The 21,768-nt window shown below is 37.2% G+C and overlaps 1 pseudogene across 1 annotated transcript in view; it reads left to right on the top strand.

The window, feature by feature from the left end:
- LOC309859786 (phosphatidylinositol 3,4,5-trisphosphate 3-phosphatase and dual-specificity protein phosphatase PTEN-like) overlaps nucleotides 1-15,886 on the top strand; it is a 115,361-nt pseudogene extending 99,475 nt beyond the window's left edge. Inside the window, exons 8-11 of the transcript XR_014316663.1 lie at nucleotides 1,056-1,197; nucleotides 5,902-6,068; nucleotides 9,123-9,347; nucleotides 12,356-15,886. The product of XR_014316663.1 is annotated as a phosphatidylinositol 3,4,5-trisphosphate 3-phosphatase and dual-specificity protein phosphatase PTEN-like (transcript). The remainder of the gene's footprint in view (nucleotides 1-1,055; nucleotides 1,198-5,901; nucleotides 6,069-9,122; nucleotides 9,348-12,355) is intronic.
- Nucleotides 15,887-21,768: the final 5,882 nt, after the last annotated feature.

The raw sequence follows: 21,768 nt of genomic DNA on the forward strand, positions 1-21,768 counted from the left end.
GTGTATCTGTCTTTAAATTCATATGAACGTACTTTATACTTTATTTAGAGGGAAGAAAAGCATTTATGTCCCGAGTGTTTAACAGATGGGGAGATTCAGATGCCAGTAATAACCTGAAAATATTACAAATTCTTTCTCCTCTTGAATATACTTCTAAGTTTTCTGCAAGTCACTTGTAACGGTCAGACGTCTTTCTGTTACTATTTGCCTTCTGTTTCTAAGTTAAATGCCTGAATTTTCCTGAAGTTATATACATCCTAGGAAAGGAGACCTCAGCCCTCATTTATTCAGCAGCATTAATGAATTGCATGGCTGTACACACTAGATTTTTTTCTTTAGATAACTTTTTAAAAAAATAGAACATGAATTATATATATTTAGCATTTGTAATACTTAAATTTTCTCAAACATTATGTATAGCCATGGTTTCTTCTACAGAGAGATGCATGTGGCTCGAGGACATTTCCTAAGTCCCTCTGTTAGAGAATTCTTGCATACATTTATCCCAGCCACATATTCCTGTTCTTACTGGGGGTCTCAGGGCATTATTTTTTTCTGCTGCTATTTCTGTCTCTAAAAGGCACTATGCCTTTATGTGTTCTGCTGATTCTGATATGTTTTTGCCTAAAAAATAAGTAACCAAGCTTTTGAGGAGTTGTGTGTTCAATAAAAGTCCATAAATTTCCTACGTCTCAGGAGCACAGCTGTAGTACAGGTGCCTTTGACACGTATTTTGGAACTGCTGAGGCCTTATTTTACTGGGTTCATGGGTTGGAGCATTGTGGTGACCATTGAATAAATGAGCGGATTATGATAATTTTAAGGGAAAAGGTTATTCTGATATTTCCTTTGTACTGATGTTGCTCTGATTTACTCTTGTTGAACTAGACTTAAATATTAATCATTTAAGGTCAAATAGCTAATGTATATATGGTCTTCAGTGGATACAACCCAGTTACAACCCAGTTATCATAACAATTTAGTAAAATAACTGTAATGGAATTTTTCTTTTGAATTTGGCTTTTTTTTTTTTTTTTTTTTTTTCTCTCCACCAGGGAGTAACTATTCCCAGTCAGAGGCGCTATGTGTATTATTATAGCTACCTGTTAAAGAATCATCTGGATTATAGACCAGTGGCACTGTTGTTTCACAAGATGATGTTTGAAACTATTCCAATGTTTAGTGGCGGAACTTGCAGTAAGTGCTCTAAATTCTCATCCCTCCATGTACTGGAACATTTTTCTGGACATATCTAGATGTTTACATAGAAATCTAGAAAGAAATTTACCACACTTAAAATGTACATAGGGGTATATATTTCTGAAGTATCCAAACTAAGTAGCTCTGTTGTTCAGCTTATTGGGCTAAGGAGGCCAGCAGCCATGGGTTTTAATGTCTTAGAAGCCAAATTGTATTTATGAAAGAAACATTCTTTGCTGCATCTACCAAATGCAGCTTAAACTGTGACTAGATGACTAAAAATCCTATCCCAGTAGAGATCCAGCATCCGAGTAGCAGTGGGATTCATTAGTTCCCTGTGTGGGGGCAGGGACCAGTTCCTTCCTATCTTCGGAAGATTAGATATTGGTAGTAATGGTGACAGGGGCAATAGAAAGGAAAGGAAAAAATTATAAGATGTGATGACCTGCTGAAATATGTTGAGTGAATAGGGTTGAGTCAGAGTGTGTGGAGCATTAGAGATAACCTGGGATTAAATCCAAGATCCAGTGACAGTTTTGTTAGCTCTCTCATTGCTAGATTGTATAACCTCAGGCACACTCCACTTGTCTTTATGTTTGCTTGTCAATAAAATGAAGACATTTCAAAATCTGAAAATTTCTATGTATGTACTAAACAGAGTTCATGTCAGTGATGTCTGCCTCCCATTGATTTCTCTTACCCTAGCCTCTGTGAGCCTCCCTCAGTGATCCTGATCCTGGTCTGCTTCTCTGCTAGTCTTGGCTGGAGTTCTTAGACTGAAAGGAGCCTTAATACTGAATACCCAGACCCAAGCAATTAGTCAAGAGAGAATGCGTGGGTGGAAGTATTATCCAGCCCAGTAAAAGATCAGACTGTTGCTGTTTTTTTTCTGTAACTGCCTTGGCAGTGATCAGTCATGTTTTCATGTTTAAGAAATATGTTTCATTTATTTAGAGAGCAGTTCTGTAGTCTGTAGATAAGCAACTACTACAGTTTTTCTTTGAATACCTCTAATAATATTTCAGTGAGGTTTTGTAATTTGTTAGTGGTTTTAGTTTTTAGTTTTAAGTTTTGCTTCTTGAAAATACTTATGTAGTTAAAAAATTTCTATCTCTAAATTATCCTGTACTGAGGAAATTAATTTCTTGATAGTGTTTGTCTTTCTCAGGTATTACCACCTTCATATCTTTCCTGTGTTCTTAGAGCTGGACACCTTTATCATAGGCCACAGATTTATTAATAGAGTGTGATATAGGCTCACTGATTTGATTGCCTTAGCAAAGCACAATGGGAGCCCTAACTGATGGCTGTCATCATCTCTGTACAGCAAAGGCCAAGCACCACAGCAGGGCTTTGTGGAGACAGGCGGTGGCTCTGCTGGTGGGGAGCGCAGCATGGTGTGTAAACCTGTGGAATCTCTGTGTTGTACACCTGAAACTAATGGCACATTGAGTGTCAACTCTGCGTCAACACAAATAATAGAGTCTGTGATAAAAAAAAAAAGTTCTAAATGCAAGGCATTAAACTGTCAGAGGTGACTGACACAGGAACGTAACACGTTCATAGAGGAGAAGGAAAAAGGAAGAAAACATTCTTGCTCTTCCTGTAGGATAAATATCAGGTATAAGGGCCAAAAGGAGGGTTTAATTTTAGGGAGAGAATAAGAGAAAGAGAACATTCAGTTCAATAATCCACCTATCTAGTGTAATTTTTTCATTGGCTTCTCTAGCAAAAACCTGACAGTTCTGCTCTGCTTGCAATGTTCTGATGGGTTTTTGTTTTGTTCTTGTCTTTTTCCACTATTACATTTAAACTTTCAAATTACTGACTGCTGAAAACTTTTCATCTTTACTAATTTTCTCCATTTATACCCTGTGGTTTCATACTATGTAATAAAGCTGTATTAAAAGTAAACATAATTGAATGGGAGGTTATACGTATAAATTATAAATGGTGTATTCAGAAAAATAAAAGTTTTAGGGGTTGTCATATGGTTTCACAGAGGAAGTCCAGCTCTTCCTTGAATGGTAGAGAAAGTGTACCTTTTATATTGGCATTAAAACTGAAGGAAGTACTGCAGGTGTGACTTGAAGTACAATAGCAGGACATGAGCTGGACCCAGAGGCACGGAGGGTGGCATGTGTGGCCCGCTGTCAGAGGAGCCTAAATGGGGATGTTAGACTGGATTTGATAGGTGCTGTTGCATCAGTGACAGGTCAAGAGGCGTAGGCTCTGTTTTAAGTCTGGCTGGGTAGGAAGTGGTGATTGCACGATGGGGAACCAGTGGTGGAAAGGAATCCAGTTACGGGACTTCTTGTGAGCCAGATGTGCTTTGCTAAGGCAGTCAAATCTCCTTTCCCTTTTATATTTAAACATTTTGTCAGTTTTGATTCTGGCCATATGAATAATTCCCAAAAGAGGGGAGAAGGGAAAACGAATCTCACTGAGACTTGGGAGACATGAATGTTATTTGTTTTTAAACATGTTTTGGTCAGGTTAAGGGGAGCTGTTTATATGAAGATCCTCAGTGGGTTCTTGAAAGTGGGTTTGAATCTTAGGTGAGAGCTAGATCTGGTATTTTGGGAGCATCAGGCAGCAGGCATAGTAACTAATTAGCCTTCTGTGTAAATATGGTATTGGGCTAGAGGTTGGGAAGGCTTAGGGAAACAGAGTGGGAGGAGTGTGAGACCTGGTGAGTTGGGAGTTTGGGTTCAAGGGAAAGGTTGGGACCCTTGAGGAAAACGAAGTAGTTTCTGCAAAGTTGTTAGGGGTCAGCAGCTGTTTTCTTACTGAATTATTGTCCTAATATTCCTAAATAAAGGAAAAGTTACTATACTCTTCACATCTGAAAGGGTTAAAACATTAGTAAAAGATGATCAGTGTGATTTTCTGTCAGTAGGCATATGTCAAAACAGTTTAATCCTGATTTTTGTTGACCAGGTATTGACTTGTCATTTCTTTAGAACACAGTCAGTTGTATCAAAGAGAAAATACTTGGCTTGTGTCTTAGAAGTCAGCAGAACTGCACTGATGTTGGACTTCTGATAAGTTAGCCCTTGAAGATCTAAGATGGGGAATTCGTATTGTAAATGAACTGATTTTCTGTAGTGATTTAAGGAAAACTTTTAAACTTAGGTTTTGGGGTAGATTCTAAGTGACGCTGATTTGTAATTAGTTTATGAATGGATTACACAGTTCTAGAATTCCTGAAGGTGCACATTTTAGATGTAGTTTAATTGAAATCTGGCTTCTACTGTTAATACACTTTTTAAAGTCCTAAAAAGAGGATTATCACATTCTGAACTAGTGGAGTCTTAATAAGATTACAAGGCATTTCATCCTGGCTGATTTTTATCATAGCTTTGGAATAAATGTTTTGCTTTTTCAAGCTTGAGTTTGTAGTGAAATTTTCAGAATCACATAGTCTTGTAAAATGGCTTGCTGTACTTTGAACCTTTAGTCAAGGAAGTGAAAATTATGGACAGATTGTTGGTAATGTTTCCCCTTTTTGGAGTGCCCTTTTTCTTGTGATAAATGGCTCACATTCATATTAGAAAAACCCAACAGGCTGTTATCAGACCTTCTGTTTATTATGTGAGTGCTGGTGCTGCTCTAGATACACACGGATAAGCCCATACGTGTTTACTGATGGGAACGTGCATCTAGCTTGGATACACCTTTTGCCTTTTTCTCACTTGTTGGTCACATTGATAAACAACGTGATACTTCTTTCTGCATCTCTAACGATGATGCCTTTTAGCGTTAAGGATTTTATGCCAGTTTTTATATATGTGCATATTTTATATATAAATATATATGAAATACACATGAAATTTTTCATGTACTTTTTGCAAGCTTATGATTTTATTTCTTGATGGTCTTGGCATATTTCCTTCAAGACCCACTTACTCGTAAGGTTAATCACTAAAACATATAATCCTTTCCTTTATTTTAAAACAGACAGGGACCAAAGCCAAAATACTTGTTAATGAAAGTGGAGTGTGTTTTGGAGGGAGGGGGATTTTGCTACAGTTCCCGCTTGAGTCTTGTATTTCTTTGCCGACATTTCCAATCTCTGTCTTCCTGTTTCTCATGATGATGGCTTTATATCCCTTTAAGAAATTAAATGTGAGCTATAGGTAAAATAAATGATAGTTAATATTTTTATAAATAGAGTCTTGTGTTTATGGAATTTATTATAACTTTGTTACAGATTGTATTCTCATGCGTCTTATGAACATGTAATGATTTGTGTTTTGTGGGTTTTATTACATGGTAGAGACATTAAAATACTGCAGCAAATATCTGTTTTTAAAGTTACTTTTCATGCAGTTCATAGATGTGCCAGAAGATTATTTTTGCATCTTAATTATAAATCTAATTTATATTAGATTTTTAACATTTTAATGTTAAAGTTTTGCTGTTATTGTACTTCCAGAAGTCTACTGTTGGGATTTAGTATTTGTGAACTAGAACCAGTAAGTAGAACTTTATGCTGAAGGTTAAAATTAGGGAAACTTTTGTACTGGCTATATTTTCTGACCTTTTTAAAAAATATTGATGTGTTTTAGATCTGGGCTACAGATGCCGAATTACTATTCTGTGTGTATTGCTAATATTAACCATTAAAATGGTGTTTGACAGTTTGACATTTGAAGGCATTTCCTGTGGAATGATGCTAACATGTATTTAACCATGCAGATCCTCAGTTTGTGGTCTGCCAGCTAAAGGTGAAGATCTATTCCTCCAATTCAGGACCCACACGACGGGAAGACAAGTTCATGTACTTTGAGTTCCCTCAGTCTTTGCCTGTGTGTGGTGACATCAAAGTAGAGTTCTTCCACAAGCAGAACAAGATGCTAAAAAAGGTTTGCCCTTTACTTTTATTGGGAAGAATATCCAAAATCATACTTTGAAGAGTAACCTCCGATCTTTTGCTTAAAATATTTGGTTAGGCAGAAATCATTCTGTAAGGAGAGATTACAGGATAATATTTTGTGACTGACCATTCATTGAATTAATTATAATTGGTTTTCTGTTAGATCTACGCATGGTTTGCTTACTATAGCACTGATGAGACATTATATTGGTAAAAAAAAAAAAAAAATCTTACTAGAAGAAAAGTCCTTATGTCATTGTAATTTGAAATGAATTTTCTTTAAGTTGGGTTATGCAGAGAAAGTTTATAAAAATATTAAAGATTGCATACCCCATTAAATCAGTTACCATCTTTTTAGACAGGATGATCAATTACCAAGAAAAAGTTAGCAAGGGGCCAGGGGCCATGGGCTTATAAAAAAAAAATTCTCTATATGTATAAATAAGATCTGTTCCATGGTCTTGTGTAATGACACAAAACACTTTCCCCCCATTTTGGTTTATTTTTTGTGACACTATGTCATTTTATATTTGGCTTTCTCAAATTTATTGAATATTTTGAATTTTAGTTAGAGTGATAAGTATACAAAAGAAGTAATAACGAGTGAAAAAGTGTGATATTAAGTATACAGATTCAGAAAGTTAGTGGGGTTTGCTTCTTACTGAGCCATAGTTAGGGAATTCAAGAGCTTATTCTTAAAACCGTCTTGGTTTAAGATGTGAAGTGTGAACATTTGAAATGAGTACGCCTAAGGTGCAACATTTTGGGGTATAATGAAAAAAGATTCTAGCTTTGTATGTTGTTACTGCCTCATTAAACATACCACATAGTGTATTGCCATTCTTTAGACATTCTCAGTAATAGAACTGATTTAGTTTTCCTGATATTTAGCTTAAAAAAAAAAAGGAAGTTTCATTTATTATTAAAACTTTAAACTCTCCCTTGATTTATCTAAAGAAATACAATTTCCTATACCCAGAAGCCATATAGCTGGGAAATGACAAAATGTTAAACTGTTTTGTTTTTTTTTTTCACTAGAAACCCATTTCCTACCTATTCTGTATAAGTGAAAGTTAAATATATCTTGATAACTTTGGGAAATAATTTTCTGTAGTCCAGGAAGCATTAGCAGGTGTTTAAAATTATCTTTTCCCTTCTGCTCATTGTAAGACTGGCACACACAAAATTTTATTTATTTATTTATTTATTTTAATTATTTATTTAAAGTGGGCTTCACGCCCAATATGGGGCTTGAACTCATGACCCTGAGATCAAGAGTCACAAGCTCTACCAAATGTGACAGTGAGGTGCCCCTAAAATTTTATATTTTACTTTTAAAAATAGGCACCTGCATCACTCTGTCCCTATACCTTTAGGAATGTGTAAGTCCTTATTTTCAGTTGTCTGTATGTTACTTTAATACATACAAATTTGAAGATTAGATTAATATTTGTAGTATATCTGGGATTACTTTACATATATTTATTTGCATTTTATGTGATTTTGCTTACCTATTATAAATGTTGCTGTGATTTAAACAAAAATAGATTTAATATAATCATTACCTATACAGAATCCACATTTTTTAAGATTTAAATATTACTAGCTTATGTTTTTCTGACTCTAAGTTAAATATATGTACTGTTACTAACTTAGTGACTTTGCTAAAATAATTGAAATTAACAAAATTTTTTTTAAAGACTTAACATATGAGGGACGCCTGGGTGCCTCAGAGGGTTAAAGCCTCTGCCTTCGGCTCAGGTCATGATCTCAGGATCCTGGGATTAAGTCCCACATCAGGCTCTCTGCTTAGCAGGGTGCCTGCTCTCCCCCCCCCCCCCCACCACCACCCCTGCCTACTTCTCTGCCTACTTATGATCTCTGTCGAATAAATAAATAAAATATTTTTTAAGAAAGACTTACATATAAGATTGCTAGGTACTGTTAAAAGATAAAAAGAATGTTAAACGAAAGATACTTGAAGGTCTTACATCTTTGTGGGAAAATAGCAAAACTATTAGAATAATAGTTCTAATAGGTAAATTAGAATAAAAGATTTGATGGCAATTCAAGGCACCAGATAAGATGTCATAAAGCTGCACATCATTAACTGTCACATGGGCCATGTCAGCCAAATTCTAGTCATGAAGAGAGAGAGAGAACATTTTCTGTGTTGGTCATGAAAGGGCTGACGTGATGAACTTCTGATTGATATGTTTTTTTGATTAACAGGACCTTGTATTATTTTTAAGAAGTAATTCTTTAAAAATAGGCATTTTATAACCTAAAAAAGTCAGAATGACTTGTCTTCCTTCCCTCATATTCTGAGGTTTTTCAGGCATACACATTGTAGTGTAAGAAACTGGAGCCACTTAGTGTTTGCATTGCTTCTGAAGTAGAAATGTATCTGCCTTGCTTCTTTGGGAAGTTGTACGGACATTTCAAGAACTTTTGTTAAAGTAAATTTTCTAATGGATAACTTTTTTTTTTTTTAAGATTTTATGTATTTATTTGGGAGAGAAAGAAGGATTTGGGGCGGGAGTTGTAGAGGGAGAACCAGACCCCACTGAGCAGGGAGCCTGATGCGGGACTTGAGCCCAGGACCCTAGGATCATGACCTGAGCTGAAGGCAGACACTTAACTGACTGAACCACCCAGGTGACCCTGTAATGGATAGCTTGTTGAAATAGACCATAAAACCTATTTCTGATTATTTAATACACACATACATACAAACTCAAAACATTTTTTAAGGCTAACATTAGACAAGAAAGGAAATACTTTACCTAAGGTTTTAAAACAAAAGTATGTTATCTTAGAACCTGTGGAGTTACATTTTTGTCTAAAATTTGAAAAAAGAATAAACATACGTGAATTAGAGCAACAGATAACCAGTAGCTTGCCAAATATTAGTCTGTATGTTTGTCTTTATTCAGACTACCAAATGAAGTGTCACCTATTTTATTGACTTCTTGGGATGCGTATTAAATATAGGTGATATATTTTCTTTAAAAAAATTTAATGTCTTTTTTTTTTTTTAAAGGACAAAATGTTTCACTTTTGGGTAAACACATTCTTCATACCAGGACCAGAGGAAACCTCAGAAAAAGTTGGAAATGGAAGTCTCTGTGATCAAGAAATTGATAGTATTTGCAGTATAGAATGTGCAGATAATGACAAGGAATATCTAGTACTCACTCTAACAAAAAATGATCTTGACAAAGCAAACAAAGACAAGGCCAACCGATACTTTTCTCCAAATTTTAAGGTAAGTTAAAAACATTTCGAGGAATTTGTGGGTGACTCTGCGTGTGTGTGTGTCTGTGTTAAGTATAGAGCTGGTAAAGGACTTGTGTGACTGAGGTTTAAATCAAATTAAGTATTAATTAGAAGCAATATTTAGGTATCAGTAATGTGAGTTTCTAACATGGATGCACACAAAATTTTAAAAAGCTGCCTCCCCCACCACCCCGGCCCTTCTTCGTTGTTGTTTGGTGAAATCTGGGGCAGGGGTTGGGAAGGGGAATTCAGTTTATGGGACATGAAATAGGAATGAGGGAAGAACGAAGTTAAAGGGAATTCAGTCATTTGGGAATGATTCGTATGGAATGTTCTTTTTTTTTTAATTTTTTTTATTTTTTATAAACATGTATTTTTATCCCCAGGGGTACAGGTCTGAATCAGCATTCACCAAAGCACATACCCTCCCCAATGTCCATAACCCCACCCCCCCTTCTCCCAACCCCCCTTCCCCCAGCAACCCTCAGATTGTTTTGTGAGAGTAAGAGTCACTTATGGTTTGTCTCCCTCCCAATCCCATCTTGTTTCATTTATTCTTCTCCTACCCACTTAAGCCCCCATGTTGCATCACCACTTCCTCATATCAGGGAGATCATATGATAGTTGTCTTTCTCTGCTTGACTTATTTCGCTAAGCATGATACACTCTAGTTCCATCCATGTTGTCGCAAATGGCATGATTTCTTTTTTTTTTTTGATGGCTGCATAGTATTTCGTATGGAATGTTCTTAACTGTTCCTACTTTTGTCCCCTTCCAGTTTATTCTCAACTCCTCAGAGTGATCTTGAGATAGATAGATTGTTATAATTGATATGGTGTTATCACTCCTGTTTATACTTTTTAAAGACCTTGTGGTTTTTTGATATGACCTACAAGGACCTACATAATTCAGCCCAGGCTTACCTCCCACATGAGCTCTAGCCACATTCTGCTCCTGCTCCAAGATTCACCCAATCTGTTCTCTCTTCAGTTCTTCCAAATGCTAAGCTCCTTCTGCCTCCAGTCTTTTCAGTTCTTTTTCTCTCCCTGAGGACCTCCCCACCTTCCATCTTTTCCCCTGCTGTTCCCACATTTGGCTACCCTTCCATGTGGTAGCCTTTGCTTCAGTCTTGTTGGTCTGAAAGGCCTCTTGTCAAGCTCTTGTGTTACTCCCTTTCTAAAGCTCTACTTCCTCATATTGTGGAATTATTTGGGTCCTTACTTATATCTATATGTGATGTGTGTGCGTATTTTTAGTCCTGTGTGTTGATAAGAATTTTCCAGGTTAAAAAATCTGATTTGTCAATATTTCCAAATGGTAGTTTGCCCTTTTTTCCTTCCCCTTTCCTGTTCCTCCTTCTACCTGATTTTCCTCCTTCCTTTCACCATACCCTTCTTTCTCTTTCAAAAAAATTTTTTTACTTATTTTGCCTCATTCCATTTTTATAATATGCAGCAAGCCTAACCATAGTTGATAAGTATAAGAATATTGTGAGCAATCCTAAAAATAAATGGGAGGCTACATATTTTAAGTGAAAATAAATCCAATATTAAGTGCCTTTAAATCTTAGACTTCTTTTAAGTGATTAGAAGGGTCTTTGAGAATTCACAGGTTTCCATCGACTATGTCTGCATTTTCCTTAATTATTAGCTTTTATGGTGTGACTTCCTCTGGTTTTATTGTTTTAATATTAAATATTTTTTAATATTACAAGAATATATATTTGTGATTACAAATTAAAACTCTTTCAGTTATCAGTAAACAGATATAATGCTGTAAGTGTTTATGAACAAATGAGCAGAGGTGGCATAAAGCACGATCTTGGTGTGTTTTTTAGCCCAATAGTTAAGAGAAGACCTCTCTAGCAGGTGACCTTTTATCAGAGGCCCACATGGAATGAGTGAGCAGTACAAACATCTGGGATGGGAGGGAAGGGCAGATACAACAGCCCTGAGAGAGAATGATTCTCCCATGTTTGAGGAGCAGTAGACAAGCAGCCATTTTGACTAAAGCACATCGGTCTGACTGTGAAGACATTGGTGTGTTTCCAACACAGGAAGGATGTCATCTGAATTTTGTCTTTAAAATGTAGACTGGAGAGAAGGCAAGGACAGAGCTGGGAGATGAAGTGAGAAGCTGCCACCGTGGTTTAATGTAGCTGAGAGGTGGTGGCTGCAGGGACTAGCGTGGTAGCAGTGGGCACACTGAGAAGCTGTCTGAGGAGGTAGAGATGGCATCGTGTGGGTGGACCCAAAAGGGTTTGCTGATGGAGCAGATGTTGGATGTAAGAGGAGGAGAAGTGAGGATGACTTTTAGGTAGTGGGTCGGGGGTAGGTTGTAGATAGAGCAGAAAGAGCAAGCGTCTTCCTGGCGGATCTGATGGAAGCCTCAGATCCACTGCATTCTGGGCCTCTGCTTCCTCTCCGGGGAGATGGAAATCCCTGCCTTGCTGAGTTGTTGGACGGTTCTCCAGCACTGCTGTGATGGCCCTTTGTCCACTGTCAGATCACTGTCTGATGTTCTTAACCTTCAGGGCTGACGGGATCCCAAACATCGCTGCTAGTCAGTGTTTTTATAATGTAGTACTTGTTTAGTGTTATTTGTGTCAGAAAATACACTGAGGCTCAGAGTGGTAGTAAGTGCAACATTCTTTTGGATCTCAGCTATTTGTACATTGAAGTTTATTGAAAAGACACTTTTTAAATGACCAACGAACTTCAGTCTCAGTGCTTTTTTTTTTTCAGTAGAATTATTTAGTTAATGCTTACAGCTTATGCTTACTATGTTAGTACATCCCAGTGTATCTTTTCAGTGTATAACAAGAAAACATTGGAAATCTGAAGCAGACGGTCATTTAAAAGATAGCTGCCTTTTCAAGATCCTGTTTGTCATTGCATTTTTAAAAAACAAATCTGTTAAAATATGTATCTCTACTAAGTCATTTAAGATTAGTCAGATTTATGGATTTTCCACTTAAACTCGGTCTTTTTTCTCTAGGTGAAGCTGTACTTCACGAAAACAGTAGAGGAGCCGTCAAATCCCGAGGCTAGCAGTTCAACTTCTGTAACACTAGATGTTAGTGACAATGAACCTGATCATTATAGATATTCTGACACCACTGACTCTGATCCAGAGAATGAACCTTTTGATGAAGATCAGCATACACAAATTACAAAAGTCTGAATTTTTTTTTAATCAAGAGGGATAAAACACCATGAAAACAAACTTGAATAAACTGAAATTGGACCTTTTTTTTTTAATGGCAATAGGACATTGTGTCAGATTACCAGGTATAGGAACAATTCTCTTTTCCTGACCAATCTTGTTTTACCCTATACATCTTGACACTTGTTGTCCAGTTGAAAAAAGGTTGTGTAGCTGTTTCATGTATATACCTTTTTGTGTCAAAAAGACATTTAAAATTCAATTAGGATAAATAAAGATGGCACTTTCCCATTTTATTCCAGTTTTATAAAAAGTGGAGACAGACTGATGTGTATACGTAGGAATTTCTCATTTTGTGTTCTGTCACCAACTGAAGTGGCTCAAGAGTTTTGTGATAACACAGGTTCACATCCTACCCCTTTGCACTTGTGGCAACAGGTAAGTTTGCAGTTGGCTAAGAGGTGTTTCTCCAGGGTTTTGCTACATTCTAATGCATGTATTCGGGTTAGGGGAATGGAGGGAGTGCTCAGAAAGGGATATCTGTTAGCTGGACTCTGGACCATATACCATCTCCAGCTACTTCACGCACCTTTCTTTAGCATGCTACAGTTATTAATCTGGATGTTTGAGGAACTGGCCGCTGTCACTGCTTGTTGTTTTGTGCATTTTTTTTTTAAAGCATATTGGTGCTAGAAAAGGCAGCTAGAGAGAGTGACTCTGTATTGGGGTACAGGAATGAACCTTCCACAACTTGTTAAGAATCCACAAATGAAGGGATATAAAAATAATGTGGTCATAGATAAGAAACACAGCAACAATGACTTAGACATATAAATGTGGAGGCTATCAACAAAGAATGGGCTTGAAACATTATAAAAATCGACAATGATCTATTAAAATACATTTTCTGAATTGTAACGACTGCTCCATCTCCTGTGTAATCAAGGCCAGTGCGAAAAGTCAGATGCTATTAGTCCCTACATCAGTCAACCACGTACACTTACTTTATTAGTTTTCAATCATATACCTGCTGTGGATGCTTCACGTGCTGCCTGCAAGCTTCTTTTTTCTCATTGAATATAAAATATTTTGTAATGCTGCACAAGAAATTTCAATTTGAGATTCTACAGTAAGCGTTTTTTCTTTAAAGATTATGATGCACTTATTCAATCCAATAGCTGTCAGCCATTCCGCCCTTTTGACCTTACACATTCTATTACAATGAGTTTTGCAGTTTTGCACATTTTTTAAATGTCATTAACTGTTAGGGAATTTTACTTGAATACTGAATACATATAATGTTTATATTTAAAAGAACATTATTTGTGTTAAAAAGGAAATTAGAGTTGCAGTAAATTTTCAACACTGCACAAATAATAAGGCATTTACTTTTTCAGTAGAAATTGTCCCACATAATGCTTTTATCGATTTTTTATTGAAAGAATAGTTCTTGGTTTTTTTTGTTTGTTTGTTTGTTTGTTTTTAAATGTGCAGTGTTGAATCATTTCTTCATAGTGCTAGACTTAGGACTAGGGCTTCAATTTCACTTCTTAAATATCATATATTTGATATGCCCAGACTGCATATGATTCTAAGCAGAGTACAACTACTATTGTAAAGCTAATGTGAAGATACTATTTAAAAAGAAGGTTTTTTCCCCAGAAATTTGGCATCTTTCAAATTGTACCTTAACCTTGAAACATTTAAATATCCAGCCAATTTATTTCTTAATGGTGTAAAATCTCATTTTCAATAACTTATTGGTGCTGAAATTGTTCACTAGCTGTGGTCTGACCTAGTTAATTTACAAATACAGATTGCATAGGACCTACTAGAGCAGCATTTATAGAGTTTGATGGTTAAATAGATAAGGCAGAACTTCATCTAAAATATTCTTAGTAAATAATGTTGACATGTTTTCCATACCTCATCAGTTTCATTCAACAAATAAAATTTTTACATTTTTAACAAAGCTCCTAGGATTTACACATTTGTATTTAAACATTGATATATAGAGAGAATTGACTGACTGCTCAAGTTAAATTGGTGAAGTTAGAAGACAGCTATTCCTAAGATCTCAGCATTGAAATTTATATGCCACCTTATCTTTCATAAAAGCTGAAAATTGACTAAAATGAAAATCCACTCTTCATGTTTTGATGATAGTTATTAATACTGTTATTTGTTACAGTTTTGGGCACAGTATATTAAAACATAACTTGTGTTGTTCCAATATGTAACATGGAGGGCCAGGTCATCAATAATGATATTATAATGGGCTTTTGCACTGTTATTATTTTTCCTTTGGAATGTGAAGGTCTGAATGAGGGTTTTGATTTTGAATGTTTCAATGTTTTTGAGAAGCCTTGCTTACATTTTATGGTGTAGTCATTGGAAATGGAAAAATGGCATTATATATATATATATAATATATATATATATATTATATATATATATATTATACATACTACTCTCCTTTATTTCAGTTACCATCCCCATAGAATTTGACAAGAATTGCTATGACTGAAAGGTTTTTGAGTCCTAATTAAAACTTTATTTATGACAGTATTCATAATTAGCCTGAAATGCATTCTGTAGGTAATCTCTTTGAGTTTCTGGAATGTTTTCTTAGACTTTTTGGATGTGCAGCCGCTTACATGTCTGAAGTTACTTGAAGGCATCACTTTTAAGAAAGCTTATACAGTTGGGCCCTGTGCCATCCCAAGTCCTCTGTAGCTCCTCGCAAACTTTTTTTTTTTTTTTTGCCATAATTATTACAGGGCAGTTGGATACCTAGCATCCCTGTTCTTTGCTGTGGCACAGGTTATAAACTTAAGTGGAGTTTACCGGCAGCATCAAATGTTTCAGCTTTAAAACATAAAAAGTAGGGTACAAGTTCCATGTTTAGTTCTAGAAAATGTGTGCAATATGTTCATAACGATGGCTGTGGTTGCCACAAAGTGCCTCATGTACCTTTACATACTGTTCATGTGTCATGCATGCAGACGGAAGGGGTGGGGCTGTGCACGGAAGTGGGGGCTCTAACCGCAGTGTCTGGCAGAGCTGCCTTCCACCCTGCCGGCTCAGCAGTTCAGTCTGTTTTCCTAGAGCATATATATACTCAACATTTCAGTCTGTTAAACAGCCTTACTGCGATTCAGCCTCTTCAGATACTCTCGTGCTGTGCAGCCGTGGATCTGTGTGTAAATGCTATGCACTGAGGATACACAAACACATAATGACGTGTGCAGGATAACACCTCATACCAATCAGATGTCCGTTTGTTACTGTGTTTGTTAACAACCCTTTATCTCTTAGTGTTATAAACTCCACTTAAAACGGATTAAAGTCTCATTCTTGTCACTGTGTGGGTGTTTTATTAAATGAGAGTACTGGTCGTTTGAATTGCTTAAATCATTTGAATTGAGGTTTAAAATAAAAGGCAGCCAGATGTGGTTCTCTGTAACACCACCACCCACCCCTCCGCCCCGTGTTCTTCAAAGCCATGGCCCTTTGTCAGCTTGAGGGTAGAGTGTCCCAACTACTCATGTTTAATAAGAGACGTTCCTTTTTTTAGTGCCGCAGTCAACACTTAGTAAGTTGTTTCAGGCACAAGAAATAACATTCTAGTCCTGAAAAAGTTTAAGAGTCTTGAAAAATTGTCTTTTTTCCCCCACTTAGCCAGATGTCTGAAGGAAAATCTCCCCGCATGGATTTGATACTTCGGATTTAAACATGGTGACTTTTCCATCCTTTGTATACTGCCATCAACATACAGGAAGCCTCATCTACTCATCATGACTTGTGCCATTTGAATATTGATAGTCCTGAGTAGTCTGAAAGACTCCGTGTGCTTGAATTAATCTTGTGATTTCTAATCTTAGTCAAAGTTTAAAGACTAAGGCGTATCCTCCTTTCGTCGGAGCACAGTAAGTTCTAGTAGGTGACGGTGTAGCTTGTAGGGATGTTGGGAGAAGTAAAGCAGACCGTGTATGGAACAGTGAGACTTCATGTCCTTTCAGGTTTACATGTTGTTGTGTGGCTTTTAAAAAACAGTAAGTGTGAATAATGTATAATCATCTAAAAAAGTATGCAAAGTGTGTGGTTGTGTATGCACTTCCATTTGGTATTGTGAGGGTTACCATCCTGGAGTTTTAAGTACTGGGTTTCCTAAGAGGATCATGGCAATGTCTGAGACGTAGGAGCATTGTTCTTGCGTGTTGTCCACACTGTCTCTTGCGTTCGTGGGATTCAGTGAATGCCACCACCATTTCTACTGAGAAGTAAAAACCACCTGTGTTTAACCTGCAGGCTCCCAGAGGCAGATGAAACATCAAGCCCTTAAATCTCCAGAATTTGTTGCTGATGTCCAACTCCTTTTGTTCTTTAATTCCTGCCAGATAACAAGCCACGCATCTTGATGACTGAAGTCTAGGTTTTGATGGGCCGTGCTGTTAACGAGCACAAAGAGAAAAGTTTCTGAATGGAGATGGATAGCATCAGTCCAAACGGGTATAAGGACAGTATTTTAAAACTTTTAAAGGTGGAATGTTAGAGACCGGTTTTTCTGTAAAATTGTAGAGCCATAGGAAACCTAACGACTAAGTTGCTTATCGGTTTTTTGTTTTGTTTTTTGGTTTTGGTTTTGGAGCAAGTCTATTCTCTTGTAACCATGATCTTGCTTTTTTCTCCATCCTTCAAGAGCTTCCTTCTTACAAGTGTATTAGAATGTTGCTATCCACTCTTGGCAAATTCCTATTGGCCAGTGACTTTAAAAATAGATAATATGAAAACAGGAAAGGACAAATAATTTCATTGGTGGTAATACCCTTTGGTTCTTCAGTTAGCTCTTTTGAGAATCCTTTCCCATAACAACAATAATAAAATACTCATAATTCGACCATGTGGAGACATGGCCATTGTGAATACTTTCTGTGACTCTGCAATCATTTTTTTTCTGCATATTCATGTGTATTCTTTAAGAAGTGAAGTTTGTACTATGCATACTCATAGCCTTTAAGTTTAGTATATATATTTGTAAAGCGTTGAGTCACATCAGACAATGATCAGTGACTTTAGTGCTGTAGGTGCAGATCGTGTGCAGAGCCCTGTCCAAGACCCCGGATTCCTCATGATGTGTAGATCCTGTTAGCATCAGGGTGATAAGTGAGTAAGTAAGATAGTTAACGTTTATTTAGCATAGACAAGCTGAATATTGTAGATCTGTCTCCTCAAAAGCCATTTTAAACGTGCATTTTGGGATTGCATGTTAAATGGTTAAACAGAACCTATGAGACACCATGCAATAGTTCATTTCACTATTGCCTTTCCACATCCTGCGAGTTTGGAGGAGAAGGATGAGCTTTTCAGTTTTTATAGTTCCCAAACAGGTGTTCAATTTGGTCTGAATTGATTTGACACCTGCCCAAAAGGGAAAGCTACTGCTTATTTATCAGTCAATTGTTTTGAAATCTGTGCTTGTGTGACTTCCAGCATCTCAAAGAGACAGTATTTCATGCGTGGTTCACCTTCAGCTCTGGAATTCACCATGTTTAATATAATGGGGGGCTTCTAACAAAACATGCAGCTCTTCTTTGGTAGTTATTTGAGGATTTTGGTGAAAAAAATTCAGTGGCAGGGCAACACATAACTTAGAAATGTATTGATTGACATTTAAAGAATATTTTTACATGAATGAGTGAAGTCGGCTGCCATCTTTGAGCATTACCAGGTCATAAAATAAAGCTGTGTATTTTTAAACGAAGTGTTTAACAAGGATTTATATTTTTTTCATTCTTTTAATTAAATATAATTTATGTCTCTTGTTGCATGTGGTTTCTCATCTGTTCTTGAAAGAGTCAGAGGTTTTGTTTGGAATGGAACAAGGCTCTAGTGTTGCAGATTGTCAACTGTTCACCGCAGCGAAATTCTGAAAATGTTCCTGTGTGGCTTCCTATATTAGCCTGTAATTCACTGGCATCAGTTGACGTGCACCTTCGGGATTTTTCTCCCCACTCTATACAGCTGTCCACATGATATCTTATGTTGACAAATGCCTTTCAGTTTTTACTTTCATCTCTCACTAAACTGCCTTACTGGGAAGTTTTATAAATGTGCATTGGGTGGGTGGGTGGATGCCTTAAATTTTGGAGTGCTGGAGTCCAACTTCAGGGTTTCAAATAGTTTCATTCAGGCAAATAGTTCTCCATGAAATCTCACAGTTCACTGTAATGAAAGTAATATCAGCCTTGGATGACTTTGACATCGAGGAATGACTCTTGGATATTAATGAATTTGTTAGTAGCGTCTTGATGTGTGCATTAACGAATTACTTTCAGGCCTGTGCATTTAACCAAAGTTGGGGCACTGGAAATGTCTATATCATGTTCCATTTGGCTACCGATGGACATAAAAACAGAAATGCTTTCCTATGGAGAGTATTTTTTTCTTTAAAAAGAAAGTTATTTTGAGTATTTGGTTTTGAATTTTTTTTATACAAGTACTTGAAAACCTTAGGCTGCTCGAATCTTTCCCAAGGAAGTTTCTACACAGTTCTACCTCAGAAAACCTGAAGATACAGATTTGAAACTCATAGGAGTCCTGTGATAAGTCAGCTACCTGGAGACCAAAACACAGATCAGAAAGGCAGGAAGTTGAAGTGGGAAGAGAAGGAAAAGGGAAGACAAGAGGGCTCGGGGAGCTCCTGCTATCCCTTAGTACTGGAGGGCAGCGAGGGAAACGCTGTGCCAGCCCCGCGGTGGCAGATGCTTGCCGGGCTTTACCTACCCTTCAAGGTGGATGGTTTCACCTCAGTTTATGCACAAAACCTGAAAGAGTATTCGAATTGCCCAGGCCTCACAACTAGTAAGGAGGGAATGGAACTGGAGCCCACTGGAACTATGCTTCTTGACCACACTACGACACTAGGCCCCCTCGTACACATAATCAAGTTTACAACACAAACAACGAACGCATAAACAATCAGTAATGGAATCCTGCCAATATCCTTTATCGCAGGCAGAAGAAAAGCCCATTTTATTACAAGCCTTGAGTCCTGCAAAATGAATGAAGAAGAGAAATGTCTAACAGGTGTTTGTACCATGAAAGAGAACTCCGCATCCTTGCAAGGTTCTTGATCGGTACAATGGTTAGGGGTTGACACATGTTTTTACAGAAAGACCCAGAACGAGAGCAAGTTGGGCCAGTTTGGCCTTAAATTTGTTGAATAAACTTGTACCTTACATGTGGTTGAACTTAGAGATGCGCTGTGGTTTAAAGTAATTCGTTCTCCATTAAGCTGGTCGACCAGCGGCCTATCAGGTGTATGCCGCGTGCTTAGCATGTCCACTTGGAATGATGGTGCTGTAGAGCTCAGAAAAGGTCACTGACCTTTTAGAGCAGCGAACAGAGATGAGCAGAAGGAAGAGAGAGTACAACAGCTTGTTGCGGGAACAAACTTAGCCGTTTTGGAAACTATAAGAAGAGAAAGGCTAGAGCACAGTGAGTGGCGTGGAAAGCAGGGGAAGGTAAAATTTGGAGAAGTAGATGTGGGAACTTCTGATTCCAACCAAGGTGGAGTAGAACCACTCAAGGCCATTTCTGCTGTGGTTGTCAAAAACTGGACCAAATTCAAAGAAGCAAATACCTAAGAACGCTGAGAAGGAAACACAAGCAGACAGACCGGGAAGGAGGCTTAAGACTCGGAGAAGCACCCTATATGAGGATGATTTGCTTTTATTTTTTTCTTTCTTTTGTCTTACGGCTTTGTGGCAGGGGTCCATCCCACTTGAGGGCTGTGCAGCCATGGAGACACGAGCGGCTGAAACTCTAGGAGAAATCCACCTGTTAGCCAGAGGAAACCAGGAAAAGTGTCTCCTGTTGGCCAGAGAGTGTGGGTTAAGGGAAGGAGGAAAATCCTGAACAAGGAGAGCTGGGATGGGGGACCCTCTCATTGTGTATACGAACTTCTCCAAGTCCTGAGCTCAGTCCGGAGCGGGCGTGCTCAAGACAGACCTAAAGAACCATAGCAAAGTCTACAAAAACATGAAAATGAGATGGGAAACACCACTAACAGAAGGTGATAGAAAATTTGTGGTCTGAGCCTGACTGTGTTGATTACTTGCTTAAACAAACAAACAAACAAACAAACTGGTAAATAAAATGTTTTTCAGAAAAATATACCCAAAGGATACAACCCAGTATCCAAAATTGCTTAAGAAGGAAGAACCAGGATAATGTAAACCATTTCCAAGGAAAAAAGTCCATCAAGAGATGCCAGCCAGCCACAAGGTAACCCAGATGTTGGAATTATCAGACATAAAAGCAACTATTACAATTATGCTCCATGAGGTGAAGATAAACACACTTGAAGAGAAAGATAGAAGTTCTCAGCAGAGAACCAAATTATAAAAAGAACCACATGGAAATTTTATGGCCAAAGATACAATATCCAAAATTAGAAATAAAAACCAGTAGATGGACAATAGAAAAATGGAAATGACGGGAAAGAATCAGCACACTTGAAAGTAAATTAATAAGTGTCCAATTTTAATGATGACCCTAAGTTCTTTAAGGTGGATGAGGCTTTGAAAAGCAAACTGTATCGAACTATAATTAGCTACAGGGATCCTTGATAAGATATTAATCTAAGTACATTCATGTGGCTCCTTGAGATACATATGAAGAAGTTCCTGCTGTTTGTCAATGACTTTGAATAAGGAATTAGCATTATCATAGGTCCAACTGTGATGATTATGCAAATTTTCTGTGACTGTTTTTTTTCGGGCTTAATATGTAAAAACATGTCACATATGCATTGGGGAGGGTATGTGCTTTGGTGAGTGCTGTGAAGTGTGTAAACCTGGAGATTCACAGACCTGTACCCCTGGGGATAGAAATATATGTTTATAATAAATAAAAAATTTTAAAAAAATGTCACATATGTTCTGCAACTTACAATGTCTGAGCTAAAGCATGCGTTGATGAAGAATGTTCCCTAATTGGGTCCATTAAGTTTTGTACCTGCAGCAAAAGCAATTTCAAAACCTAAGAGAGTCATCGCTAGATAATTGCCAAGCTCATCATCAGAGTCAGTGCCTGATAAATTGCTTTGCTCGCCTGCTCATGTTTACTCTTTGCTTTTTTAAAAAATTTTAAATTTATTTTTAATTTTTGAAAAGATTTTATTTATTTATTTGAGAGAGAGACAGTGAGCGAGAGCATGAGAGGGTAAAAGGTCAGAGGGA

The sequence above is a fragment of the Mustela nivalis genome (assembly GCF_964662115.1).
Source record: "Mustela nivalis genome assembly, chromosome: 2".
NCBI classification, from domain to species: Eukaryota; Metazoa; Chordata; class Mammalia; order Carnivora; family Mustelidae; genus Mustela; species Mustela nivalis.